Source organism: Nannospalax galili, unplaced genomic scaffold (genome assembly GCF_000622305.1).
Source record: "Nannospalax galili isolate Female #2095 unplaced genomic scaffold, S.galili_v1.0 scaffold1065, whole genome shotgun sequence".
Taxonomy (NCBI): domain Eukaryota; kingdom Metazoa; phylum Chordata; class Mammalia; order Rodentia; family Spalacidae; genus Nannospalax; species Nannospalax galili.
Genome location: NW_008353600.1, coordinates 476,535 through 490,797, shown reverse-complemented (window position 1 = coordinate 490,797; position 14,263 = coordinate 476,535). Strand labels below are relative to the sequence as shown.

General features: G+C 40.8%; 1 protein-coding gene across 8 annotated transcripts in view; it reads left to right on the top strand.

Annotated features, from left to right (window-relative positions):
• Positions 1-14,263, top strand: part of Mkln1 (muskelin 1) — a 377,131-nt gene that overhangs the window by 33,732 nt on the left and 329,136 nt on the right. For 4 of the 8 annotated variants that reach the window (XM_029554909.1, XM_029554908.1, XM_029554907.1 and 1 more), the window contains one exon: positions 9,244-9,349. The exons of the other annotated variants lie outside the window; for them this stretch is intronic. The gene's annotated coding sequence lies outside the window, so the exon portion shown is untranslated. The remainder of the gene's footprint in view (positions 1-9,243; positions 9,350-14,263) is intronic. 8 annotated transcript variants of the gene reach the window in all.

Here is a 14,263-nt window from a genome sequence, read left to right as displayed (position 1 = left end):
ATTCATGTTTGTGAGTGTACCCGTGTCATGCAATGTTGTGGAGGTCAGAAGAGGGTTTCGGACTCCCCTGGAACTGGAGTTAAGGACAGTTTGTAGCCGCCATGTGGGTGCTGGGAATCAAACTCGGGTCCTCTGCAAGAGCAGTCAGTGCTCTTAACTGCTGAGCCATCTCTCTAGCCCCCTTTTGTGGTCTTTTTGAGACAGGGTCTTCATATAGCCTCAGCTGGCCTGGAGCTTGCTATGAAGACCAGGCTGGCACTGAACTCACAGAGATCCACCTGCCTCGATTAAAGGCATGGGCCACACACCCAGCCTAACCCTAACCCTAACCCTAACCCTTTTTATTGGGGGGCACGGACTCTCTCACTTTGTAGCCCTGACTGCCTCTGCCTCCCAAAGTGTTGGGATTAAAGCCATGTGCCACCACACCTGGTCTTGTTCTTGTTTTAAACCCTTTTAAGACCTTTAGGCCTCACAAACACTTGAAAGTAGTTATTGATATCATCACCATTTGACAAGTGAGAAGACTGAGGCATGAGATTGAAATAACATGCCTTGAGTAACTAGGATTGGCACCTGTGCAGTCAGCGTTAACTCTCACACTCGCCCAGCTGCACCGAGTTGCCCTCACTGGCTGGAGACAACACAGCTAGACTCTGAGTCCAAGCTCAGCTTCTTTCTCATGGCCTTGCTCATTAGCAGATGTTGCATCCAAATGAGAAGAAATGGTAATGTGGGTATGAGAAATGTTATGCAGGTCATATATCCGTGACATTTGGGGAGCAGTATGGTTAAATCTAGAATGAACGTTAATGCAAGACAGACAAGCATCATGATTTAAATATTCTCCGTTTTAGGTATTCAGGACTTCTAACTGCAACCAGAATCAGCCTGCTTGTCTTTTGGGGCATGCAGTCTGGGCAGCAGGGCACAGGACTCGCTGTTCCCAGCAACTAGCCACCAACCCTTACCCTGAAGCTTTTTGAGATACAGTTTAATTTTTTTTTCTAAAAAAGAATGAACAAAATGTAAAGATTTAGGAATGAAATAAGACAATCAATACCTTGTAAATTAACAGAGGAAGAACAGAGCACCTAATTGCTTAAATTGTCCAAATGTTCTTACACTGAAAGATAGTTTAATCCAGTATTCTTGGTCTTTCCTGACTGAGTTGGGCTGGCTCTGTGGCAAATCTGACTGGGGGAGAACTGGCTTAATGAATGAAGTAGATGACCCCTTCCTCACTAATTACCGCTTATGCTAATGTGAGCTTGACCTATGTGATCAAAGCAATCGTGTTTTTAAGATACCAATCTCCTATAATTTTTGGAGATTTGGTAATTTTGAAATCAGCTACAGGCTGAGATTTCTGTGGTAGGCACTGGAGCAGCAAAAGGTCAGTGCATTCTTTCCTTTGAAGTAGGTGGGGGCTTTGGATCTGTTTAGGTTCCAGGATTTTGTTTCATATTGTCATGCAGGGGAACCTGGTAGATTCAACTGTTTTTTTTTTTTTTTTTTTTTTGCCTTTGTGATTAGGGATTTCTTGCTTACTGACTTCAGGTCTCTGGAAACATTTGTTCAGCTGGTGGCAAGAGAGTTAGTTTCCTAATGCTTTTGTTGTGTCTTTCTGATATCCTCCAGTGTAAGCCTGCTTTCATCTAACCTATCTTTATGTTGCCATAAAGAAAGCGGTTCTGTTAGAACTCTCATGGAACCTTGTAGTATTTGAATACCTAGCTACGTGATGCACAGTAGATGTTCCTCAGGATGCTTCTGTAATGCTAGTAGCTAGAACAGGGCCAATTTTGGAAATTAGATTTAAATTTTTCATTGGATTTAGCATTTAGCATTTAGATAAATTATTTTTGAGTTACCAAGGAACTGTGTTCTTATAAATGTATTTTCCCCATTTTATTACTGAATCAGTAAAACCTGGAAAATTATTTTCTTGTGCATTCTTTATTCCATTCTTTAAACCTGCAGGCGAACTTTGAAATTGCTTTTCAAAGAAGGACCACATTCTAAGCAGTTTTTTGTAAAGCTAAGAGTGAATGAATACAGTGGATCCTGCTTGCATTTGGGATAGATGTTTAATTAGAACTCTCAGTATTTCAAACATATAATTTTCTAAAGACGAAGTTTTTAATTCCAAATTTTGAGTCCACTGGATTCAAACAAGTGATCCTTGCCGGAAAGATGTCAGGATTTAAGTTTCTCAGGCTGACCTTTAGTTTGTCACCAAATGAAAACGCTTATTCCCAGACTTAAAAATGTGTGAGGTTCCTTTAATTTTGTTAAAAGATTCAGGCAGAAGGCAGAGCAATTGCCTCCTCTCTCTTTGGTGACTGCTGATGCTGGGACCTTTCTACATAAGGCAGCTCCACCTTGGCTAGCTGTATCTCTGCACTAGCAGACATGTACTCTGAGGGGTGGAGGAGCCCTGTTTTTATAACACAGCAACCAGCTCTGCAACTGACTTGACACACTGTCTAGCTCAAGGCTGGATCCTGGACACAGAGGACTGTTGCAAACATTGTCAGTTGCCATTGTTTATAATTTGAAAGTGATAATGCAGCCTTGAATAGATTATTGTGTGATCTTGAACAAGCAGTTTCATCTGCTGTTTGTTTGTGGTGCTAGTCATTGAACATGGGACCCTATTATGGCAAATACTCCACCCCCTTAACTTTTTTCCTAAAATAACAACTTTGTAAGGTTATTGTACTTACTAAATGGTTGAGATTTATGTGAAGATGATTAGCCCAAGTTGTTGGAATAGAGATGTAAGTATAGATTGAGTTTATGGAAAATATATATTAATCCATGAAAACTCAAACAGACAAATGGATCCAAATTAACATTATCTGCCTCTGCCTGTAGATATTTATTAGCTAGAAAATGTCAGCTGGGTGTGGTGGTGTGCACCTTTAATCCCAGCACTCGGGAGGCAGAGGCAGGCAGATAGCTGTGAGTTCAAGGCCAGCCTGATCTATTTAATAAGTTCCAGACCAGCTGGGGTTACAGGGAGACCCTGTCTCAAAAAGAGCCCCCCCCCAAAAAAAAGTCACTTCCAGCTACATAATTACATCTACCTCTGATTTTTTTTGGGAAGGCTACATTCAAACAGAAGTCTAGATTCAATGATAATCTGTCAATATATTTCATAACATATTTCATACTGGTTTATTTATGGGAAAATAACATGACCGAAAGGAAGAAAGAAAATTAGATAACTGTCTTTATTTCAAAACAAATGAAGGACAGCTACATAATTATAGAACATTTAGAAGATGCAATTATATGTATAATTATAAAATATGCTTGTTTTTATAAGGCTATTTGGGTTTAAACTTTTGTTAATCTTAGAGGATTGATTTTAGAGATCTCATCGAATGACTGACCATGTAGTATCTCCGAATGACTACTGCCAGGCCAAAAATATCCTTCAACTTTCTTCTGCTTTTGCTACATGTCAGTCCTTGCTGACATTTATTAACATGATTCAATTTGACAACAGCTCGCTCTCTCTGGGTATCAGAAACTAGGAAAGAGAGCCATTCCCTCTGATCCCAGGGCTCTGAAGAAAAGAGTCTCCCAACTTGTCAGAGGCTAGCATAGAATTGCAAGAAAATTTTACTAAGAAACCTCTCCTCATCTGCAAGTTATTTGACTGAAATCTGAGGTGCTGGGGTTTCAGCACAAAGGTGACTTTGGAGGAGAAACTTAGTGCCAAACTGGATCTGTTGTTTTCTGTTATGTAAGAAGGAGGATAAAAAAGTTAACTGCTTACTCTCGGACTATAAATCTGAGATTATTCTGTTACACCAAATGACAGGATTTCTAAACCTCAAACTTTACTTTAGAACTATATTTTCATAAACTATTATCTGTACCCACTAAAAACTAAATATGACTAAATACTGCAGGATTTATTATGCTTAATCATATTTTAAAAGTCCAGAGTTGCTATATTCATTGCGTCAAAACTGAATTCTAGCTGAACTGTAAAAATGATATTGTTAAACAAAGTACCTGTCTTTTAAAATACATTTCCCCTGTTATCAGGGATATAAGCAGGGCTGGGGGTGTGGCTCAGTTGCAAAGTATATGCTTAGCCTACATGTGGCTCTGGGTTGAATCTCTAGAACACAAAAGAAAAGAAAAGAAAAAAGAGAAAAGATGCGTGCATTCTAAGATATATAGAGAATATACAGTAAAATTAAATGAAGAAAATTCATCTCCCAGAATTTTATTATACAGACATAATCACCATTAACATCTTATTGTATTTTCTTTTTTTCATCCTATTTTTTTTTTTTTTCCGACAAAGTCTCATTCTGTAGCCTGGACTGGCCTAGAACTCACTACAGTCCTCCTGCCTCAGCTTCCTGAGTGATGTTATTACAGATGTGAGCCACTATGTTCTGATTGCATTTTCTTAAAATAGGTACTTATCACTACAGCAATATAGACTCACTTCTCACACATTCAGAAATACTCATTACATATAAATGTGCATTAATGTTTTATTATAGAAAATAGAAAATATAAACCAAAATTGACAGACTACATAATGAAGTCCTGTACTTATTAGCCTGTGGCTAGGCCATCAGTACCTCTATATGCCCATTTTTATTTGTTACTTTACTTTTTGTGGTGCTGGGGATCAAACCCAGGGCCTCAATCATTAGCATTCTATTGCTGACCTACATCCATATTCCTGTCATATTATTTTGAAGCAAGTTCCAGATATTGTATCATTTCATTCATAAATAGTTCACTATAGATCTTTAAAAGATAAAGACTTAAAAATATAATCATGATTGCATTTAAATTAATAATTCTTTAAAGTATGAAATATTCAGCGTTCCAGTTTTCAGTTGTCTCAGTAACATTTGAACTTGTTTTTATTGTTTGATTACTTGAAGTAGGATACAAGTAAGGCTCACACATTCAGATTGGTTGATATGTCTCTTTGGTTTTATTTTGTTTTTAGGTGGATGATGGAGATGAAATCTAGGGCCTTCCACATGTTAGGCAAGTGCACACACAAGTGCTTGCTTATGCACACACACACACACACACACACACACACACACACACACACACTAAAGCACTGGAAATGCAGCTGGGCATGGTGGTGGTGGTGTACACCTTTGATCCCAGCACTTAGGAGGCAAAAGCGGGAGGATCTCTGTGAGTTCAAGGCTGGGCTGGTCTACATAGTGAGTTCCAGGACAGCTGGGGCTACAGGGACCCTGTCTCAAAAAGACCAAAAAAGGAAAAAAGACAAAAAAAAAGAACTGGAAATGACCCCAAAGACTGGCAAGTACACAATGGAGCTCCCTGAAGCTGTAAGATGGTATTGGGGATCCCTAGATACACATATTATAGAGTTTTTTCTAGGATATGTTATAAGTAAAACAACAAGAGGGTGCCAGTCGTGGTGGCAACATCTGTAGCCATTCAGGAAAGTGGGGCAGGAAAATTATTTTGAAGCCAGGAATTGGAAACCATTTAAACAACATAATGAAACTGTGTCTCAGACAAATAACAGCATTAATTTGATGATACACTCCCAAATTGGATTTATGCTAAGGGCAAAAAGAACTGCAAAAACAGTTTTTAATAATATTTGGTAATCATAATGTTGGTGGAAGTTGTCAATATTGCTATTCTGGGGACTGGAGGGATGACTCAGTGGTCAAGAGCACTGACTGCTCTTACAGAAGACTTGGGTTTGAATCCCAACACCCACATGGTAGCTAACAACCATCTGAAATCCAGTTCCAGGGGATCTGTAACCCTCTTCTATCCTCCGCAGGCATTGCATGACATGGGTACACTTACATACATGCAGGCATAACACTCATACAAATAAAAAAATGCATCAAAAATATTGCTATTCTGGATAATGTGAGATAAAAACCGAGTGGGCTCTATGTCTCAGTGGTTGGAGATAAATATTTGAATTCTATCATGCTTGATTGTCCTTGAGACTCTGGATTCTTACTATGAGGGGAAGATAATATAGCTATAAGAGGTAGTAAAACTGCAATCCTGGATGCTACTGAGACAAACTTCTGGTGTATTGGTCTCTATATAGATCTAGTTCCAAGTTCCTCTGTCCACTGAAAAGACTCAGAAACTAAACCAGTAGCAGTGATCACCTCTGGCATCTATACTGTGATCTATCTGGGTGGAAAAATTGTCTTCACACATGTTCTTAAATATACGTTATAGCTGGGTGTGGTGGTGCACGCCTGTAGTCCCAGCACTTGGGAGGCAGAGACAGGCAGATCTCTGTGAATTCAAGGCCAGCCTGGTCTACATAGTGAGTTTCAGGACAGCTGGGGCTACAGGGAGACCCTGTTTCAAAAAGAGTTAGATGACTTCTGATTCCTTTGCATGTGTGTGATGCATGTGTGTGTATGTATCCATGTGTGAGAACATATGTGTGCAGCTGCATGTGCACGTGTATGTGGAGGCCAGAGGTTGATGTCAGGTGTCTTCCTCAATGCCTCATCATCTTAATTTTTAAATTTATGTGTGTCTGTGTGTATGTGCATGTGTGTGCAGGTGCCTGTAGAGACCAGAAGAGGGTATCAGATCCCCTGGAATTGGTGTTACTGCCAGCCCATGTGTGTGCTGAGAACTGAACTCTAGTCTTCTACAAGAGCTGCAAGTACTCTTAACTGCTGGACCATCTCTCTGGCCTTCTACTTTATATTTTTATGACAGGATCTATGAGTAAATCTGGAGCTCTCTGTTTCAGCTAGAGATTCTGATTCTGGTCAGTCCCAGGGATCCTCCTGTCTCCAGCTCCCCAAGTATGGTGATTACAGGGTGCATCACTGTATTAGGCTTTTCACATGGGTCTTGAGGATTCAAACTCAGGTCTTCATGTTCACATGGGAAGTAATTTACCAACCAAGGCATCTTTCAAAATCCAGTTTCTAATTCTTTAAAGTCATATATAGTACTGCCTCAAATTATTATTATTATTATTATTATTATTATTATTATTATGACATTCCAGGCTGGTCTTGAACTCACTGGATAGCTAGTGATGACCGTGAACTTCTGATCTTCCTGCCTTCACCTCACCAGTGCTGAGATTACAGGTGTGTGCTACCAGGCCTGGTTTATGCAGTTGGTGACTGAATCCAGGACTTCATGCATGTGAGACAAGCGGTCTACTAAGTGAGCTACATCCCTAGACCTATGCATGGGGCTTAGTATAAATTTCTTCAAGTAAAATTAACTGACTAAAGGGAAGGAACATTCTTAAGCTTTTGATTAATATTGTCAAATCACATTCAGAAAGGTCATGCCAGGTTACATGACAAGTGGTGGGTGGGAGAGAGGCACCGACTCACTGCGTTCATAGTGAGGTACGTTTTAGACTTGTACGCTGATGTGTCTCTGCTAGTCTGACATATCAGCTACAACTGCCCTGGATTTCTTTGTCCCCCCCCCTTTCATTTTCTTGTGGAGGAACCTTAACAAAGTTCTAAATACTCTATGGAAAAATCTCCATTGATAGAGCATTCTCCTGTTTACATTGTGTCCTGAATACATATCACCAAAGATTAGCATGCCCTTATCAAATGTAATATATTACTTATAATTAATGTTTCAAGTGATGAATACCTCACTTGTATACATAGTTATCATGAAGGTACGAAAATACTATTTTTTATAACTTTTTGGTAATATGGGTAGCTACCTTTGAAATTTCTGGGATTTTTTTATTCTAACCTTTCCTTTACAGACTCATTGTATGTGAAATGTTTCTCCCAAACATAGTTTAGGAGGTTAACTAGCTCTGCAAGCATCGCTTTATATCTACTTTATATCTGTTTCCCTATGAGGATTATGAAAGCCCAGAAAAGTAGCTGCCAGACAGAATCTCCCTTGGAGTAGAGAGATCTTCAAGTTCATCTGGCCTCACCCCTCCATTTTATACTTGGGAAAACTAAGGCAAAGGGCAGTTATGTAACTTTATTAAAGTCATACAGCTACTTGGAGACAAAAACCCAAGTGTGATTCAGCACGGTGTCCTTTCTACGCAGCTTCTCAGAATGTGCAAAACTCAAAGAGAATCTGTGTTAGGGAAGCAGAAATCGGGGTGTCCTCTTTCAGAATTCTAGGATGTCACTTTTTCAGTCAACATTTAGAGAAAATGGACCAATAACTACAGCAGAAACCAAAGTGAAAGAACACTTCTGTTATTTGGGAAACAAGAAATAAAGAATGGAGCCTCTAATGCTAGGGATTTACAGGAATCCAAGTATGCAGCCTCTGAGGGCCTCATGTTTGTTCCTGTGGCTGTGGTCCATACTCTCCTTCATTATGTTCTAACTGTAATCTCCAGCACAAAGAGGTTCTGTACCTTGCCCCAGGAAGTCTCTAAGCATCATGGCAAGGATTTGAACCTGGGTTCTCACAGAAGCACAGTGTTGCTGTGATTGTCTGGCTCATCCCCATTCTTTCCCTAAAGGATCAGAGTTGCTTAAAAATCTATTCATTGGGGCTGGGAAGATGGCTCAGTGTGTAAAGTGCTTGCCACACAATTGTCTGGACCTGAGTTGGAATTCTCAGAACCTGTATAAAAGCTGGATGTGGTAAGGCACATCTATGCCCCAGTATTTCTATGGTAAGATGAGAGGTGAAGACAGGAGGGTCCTCAGAAGTGTGCCAGCAAAGGCAGAGGTAAACCGTAAGCGACACTCCCTCATCGAGGTAGAAGAGTGAGACCTGGGGGTTGCCCTCTGACCTCCACCTGTGAGCCTTGGCACGTGTACCCATACACACACTCATACACATGAAGATTGAAAAGATCCGTTTGTTAGAGTACCATGATATGACTTCTTAGAGCACAAATTTTAGAACTAGTTCTAAGCCTCTCATCCATTTGCAGTGTAGATGATTATTTCATCCCACATTGTAACATGGGCCTGATAATATCTACCTCAAAGGGTGTTGGTGTCACAAATAAAGAAGAGAATTGTCTGCATTGTTGGTAGAGTATCTGACACCTGCCAAATTGCCATAGCTAACTGTGCCTGCAATGGCCATTGTTACCATGTCAGGCTTATTAGTGTCCGTATCACCCACGTCTCCATTAGTGTTTCTTTTTCTCCATATTGACCTCTTTTTTTTTTTTTAATGCGAAACTCCTGCAAGGGTGACACATTTCCCCAAAGGCTGGTGATTCATCAGTTGTTTTTCTCCGAACAGGAGTGAGCTGAGTTGTATTAAAGCCCAAGAAAGGAGCGAGAGATAGACAAGAGAGGTGGGAAGACCCCAAAGATGATTAGAGCCTGCTTTCCCCAAACTCGTCAGGGTAAGTTTATAGAACAGCTTTTTGAAGTCGGGTGTGCTCGTCTATGGCCCTGTGATCTTCATTGAGATTCTAGAGGGTCTAATAGAGAATGAGAAAGCCCACTCTTGGTGGGCTGTGTGTCCTTCCCAAGGACTCCCAAGCCATGTGACCACCTGCTTATCCACACTGCAGTCGTACAAGTGAGCAGCAACCTTCCACAAGCTCTTCTGTTTACTGTGCCTGGAAACAGGCCTCTTGCCATGGAAAAGTACCTTGTGCTCTTAAGTACAAGTTCAGGACACATATTACGCAACACGAAAGGTCTTATTAAAGCTTCTTGTGGGGCTGGGATGTAACTCAGTAGTAGAGCATTTACCGAGCAGGTACAAGACCTTTGGTTCATTTCACAGAACTAGCTCTCCTTTGCTTTCCCCCCACTCTACATACTCTTTCATCTTTCATCGTTGTGAAAAGGTCATAGCACAGGGTACTACATAAAACGGTGCTAAGGAGGAGCCAGCAAAAGTCACATCTCACCCTCACCCAGCTCCCCAGCACCCCTCCATTTGTCCACCCAGTCAGAAAACAGCCTGGACTGTCCCTCCCTCAGCCACCATTCTGGGTTCTTTGGGTGAAGAGCAAACAGCAATCAGATCTCTGCCTTCTAGTGTGAGTTGGTGACCATGGACAAGGGATGTGAGCAGATGACCATAGGTAAATGTTGAATGCTACAGATAGAAACAAGGAAAGGCAGGTGATAGTGGAGCAAAGTACTGAAGGAGGAAAAAGAAAGAGCTGTCATGGTCAAAGAGTATTCCAGACAGAGGAAAACCTGTTCTCCATGGTATGGGGACAGGGCTTAAATTTTCATTTATCGTTTTAGAAAACACTGATTAAGTACTTATCAGGGCCAAGCACTCTTCTGAGTGCTTTACATATATGCTAATTCTCCTAGTATTTATTATTATTTTTTAATGTATACGAGTGTATTTCCTGCATGCATATAACTGTACCCCTATTGTGCAATGCCCGCAGAGGTCAGAAGAGGATGTTGAATCCCCTGGAACTAGAGTTATGGGCAGTTAGTTGCCATGTGAGCACTGGGAATCGAACCCAGGTCTTCTGCAAGAGCAGTCAGTGCTCTTAACTTCTGAGTCATCTCTCCAGCTCTGCTCTCTCCTAATCTTTACAACAAGTCCAGACAGTCTCATCATCCTTCCTGTAAAGGGAAAGTGAATCACAGAACAAGAGAAGTTTCCAGAGGTTGTAAAGCTGGAGAATCGTGAAACCCTAGGTTTTAGCTTGTCTTCTGGCTCTGGAGCCTGATGCTCAGCAGCTATCCGCTGCTCTTCCACAGTAGGGCAAGGGGTTGCAGATACATGAGGCCAATTCTGAGGGTGCAGTGGAGCCACAGCAGAGTCTTAAACAGGGGAGCAACAACCACCTTCGTTCAGAAAATCCTGCCCCGTCCCACACGTGGGTGTTCATGCCTCTCTGTGTACATGTGCCCTTTAGGTTTGTCCCTGCTTGGTGTGCTTGATGCTAAACTTTGAAACAGTTCACATTTATGGGAATGATAGGAAGGTTTGCTATGAAGTATGCTCCAGTTAAAGATGATATCTTATCAAATAATGTTTTGTTCATGAGTAATCACTTCTATTTTTAAAGTCTTACAAATACTTGTCTATGACCGGTCTCTGGCAGTACTTGGATACGTGCTCGTACTCCCTGTGAACAACAAGTCAACTTTTTTGTAGAAAAATTCATCGGTTTTTAGCATATTCACAACGTTATGCAACCATCGCCACTATCTAGTTCAAGAACATTTCCACCACTCTAGAAAGATGCCCAAGAGCTGTTAGCAGCCATTCTCAACCTCAGTCAACCACATTAGTTAAAGTATCTCTTATGGTTGGCTTCAGTTCTCAACTGGACACACCTGGGAAGAGGAACCTCAATTGTAGAATTTCCTTAGTTGGATTGGTGTGTGGCCGTGTCTGTGGGTCATCCTCTCAATTGTGATGTTAGAGTGCCCAGCCTACTGCGGGTGGTGCCAACTCTGGGCAGGTGGTCCTGGGTTATATAAGAAAATAGGCTGAGCACAGGCCAAGGGAGCAGGCCAGTAAGCAGTGTTCCTCCTGGTTTGCGCTTCAGTCCCTACATCCAGTTCCTGCCCTGAGTTTCTGCCTGACTTCCCTGAAAGACAGACTGCCACTAGGAAGTGTAAGATGAAATAAACCTTTTCCTCCCCAAGTTGGTTTTGATCATAGTGTTTTAACATAGCAATAGAAAGCTAACTGGGATAGCATCTTACCCATGGATCCCAATTCTGTCTCTGTGGATTTTCATACTCTGAAAATTTCATGCAAGTGGAGTCCTACAGTCTTGCCTTTGTGACTCGCTTCTTTCACTTAGCACACTTTTCAGTATCCACCCATGATCCATCAGTTCTTCATTCCTTTTTATGGCTTGATACTATTCCACAGTGTGAATCTACCACATTTTGTTTATCCACTTGTCAGTTGATTTGTTTTGACTTCCTGTCTATTATGAATAATAGTGCAGTATACCTTTGTATGTATGTATATATTTGTGTTAACATGTTTTACATTTCTCTTGAGTATATACTTAGTGAAATTTCTTGGAATTTTAACTTTTTTTTTTTTTGTTTATTTTTTTGTGACATTTTTTTTATTTTTTTTGATGTAATATTTTGTGAAATTTTTTTGGATTTTTACTTTTTTTTTAACTTTTTTTTTTTTTTTTTTTGAGGTGGAATCTCATGTAGCCCAGGCTGTCCCTGAAGTTGATATGTAGCCAAAGTTGGCTTTGAATTCCTGGTCCTCCTTCCTCTACCTCTCAAGTGCTTGGATTCCAGGTATTAGCTTAACAAGTCAACTTTTGATCACAACGTGTTACTTAGCACCTGACTATTTGGAAGAGGGGAAATACAGGAGCAGGTGGTTTCTTAGCAAATGTTCAATTATGTCCTGTTTATACGAGGTGATAAGTAGTGGTACCTCATTCTTAGAGCTTCATGAGTCAGTACCCTGAAGGTTGTTGGAAATCATAGTATATATTCACCACACAGACCCCTATGAAGCCGTTTTTTTTTACATTTCTTTCCATATAACAGATGGCTGTAACCATAAGGTATTTGTCCCTAAGGTAACTGGGGGCTTGAAGTTAAACAACCACCCTTTCCAGGGATTTCCTAGAGTATCATGGACAATCTACAGAAGCTTTGAGATGATTAGAGAGGCCCCTGAGACTCATATTAATGTCAGTTTGTACATTCTCTGAATACTTAGCACAAAGCTGAATGCCTTACAGCTTCTCCCCAGACAACTCTTCCCTAGTCTCTATTGACTATCAAGTGTTTGAAGTGTGGTATGTCTGAATGGAGAGATGCTAGGAAGGGTTGGGGATGTGGCTCAGTTGGTAAGGTGCTTGTCTAGCATGCACAAAGCCCAGGGTTCAAACTCCAGCACTGTATTAAACCAGACACGGTTGTGCATGCCTGTGATCCCAGCCCTTGGAAAGTGGAGGCAGAAAGGTCAAGAGTTCAGGGTCATCCTCAGCTACATAATAAGTTTGAGCCCAGCTTGTGCTACATAAGATCCTGTCTCAAACAAAAAGAATAACACTATGTATATAAATATACATTGACTTCAAGACTCAGGATGTAAAATATCTTGGTATTTTGTACATGTTGAATTACTCTATACCTATTAAGTAAACTATGGTATCAAAATTCATTTCACCTGTTTTAACTTTTCTTAACTGGCTACTTGAAAATTTTACATCACACATGTGGCTCCCATTGTGGTTTGTGTTCTATTTGTATAGGGCAGCCCTTCTTCTAGATTATTCCTCACAGTAATTTGATCAGCTGGACGGTATTATCATCCCTACATTATCGGTGAGGAAATTGAGGCTTAGAGAGCTTAAGTAAATTGCCTGTGATCGCACAGCTGTGGCTTAAACAAAAAATCTGTCTTCAAGCCTCAATTCTTACCCATTATTCTATACCCCCTCCCCCAGTCCAGAAATACAATCCATGTCACACAGAAGCCTTTATGGACATTAGCTATAGCAAAAAAGCTGTTTCCATATCTCTATTGGAGAACACAGGAAAAACAAGGGAGAGTTGAGGAATCATTGGGGGAAATTACAGGGAAGTTTCTTAAATATGAAGTCTTTGTAAGGTTTAGGGTCACCCACCCAGGAGAGGACGCCAATGGAACTGCTTTTGAGTTTCATTTTATGTCCCAGATTGTGTGTCTCCATTGCTGTCAAGTGCACAGGCTGGCCTCTGCCATGATGCTCCCAGTGACGTGAGAAGTGAAATAGATTCTGCTCCAACCACCCCACCCCCACGCCATCCCAGGAAAGTATAAGGTTTTTATTTCATCTCATTTCACTTGAATTTGTGAACATCAGCAGGACAGTCTTCACAATAATCCTGCCCTCTTCTCACACGCAGTAGACAGAGAGGGAGACTGGAAGGGAGAACCACTTTGTCCCCCTCTCCCCACTCCCTTCAACCAGTTTCTAGAGTACAGGTTTAGTCTCAGCCAAGCCTTCCTCTTCCCAAGGGCATCCTTGTCAGTGTTCATGCATGAAGTCTCACACGTGCACCATTAATGCTAGCTGTTGCTATTCTTTAAATTCTCTGACTTCATCGTATTCTCATTTAACATATACTTGCATATAACAGGCATCATGAGTATCATTTACTAATTTAATTTCAAATTCCAAAGATGAAACTGGTCCTTTCAACTATTTTTTTTTTTCCAAGTTCAGAAAGGAAGGGGATAACAAGGATAATTGGGAGTTAGACTTGATCACTGAGCCTCATTCCCAAGTTGTATACTTAGGGGCTAGAAGCATTACTGGGAGGGAGGGAGGGAGGAAGGAAGGAAGGAAGGAAGG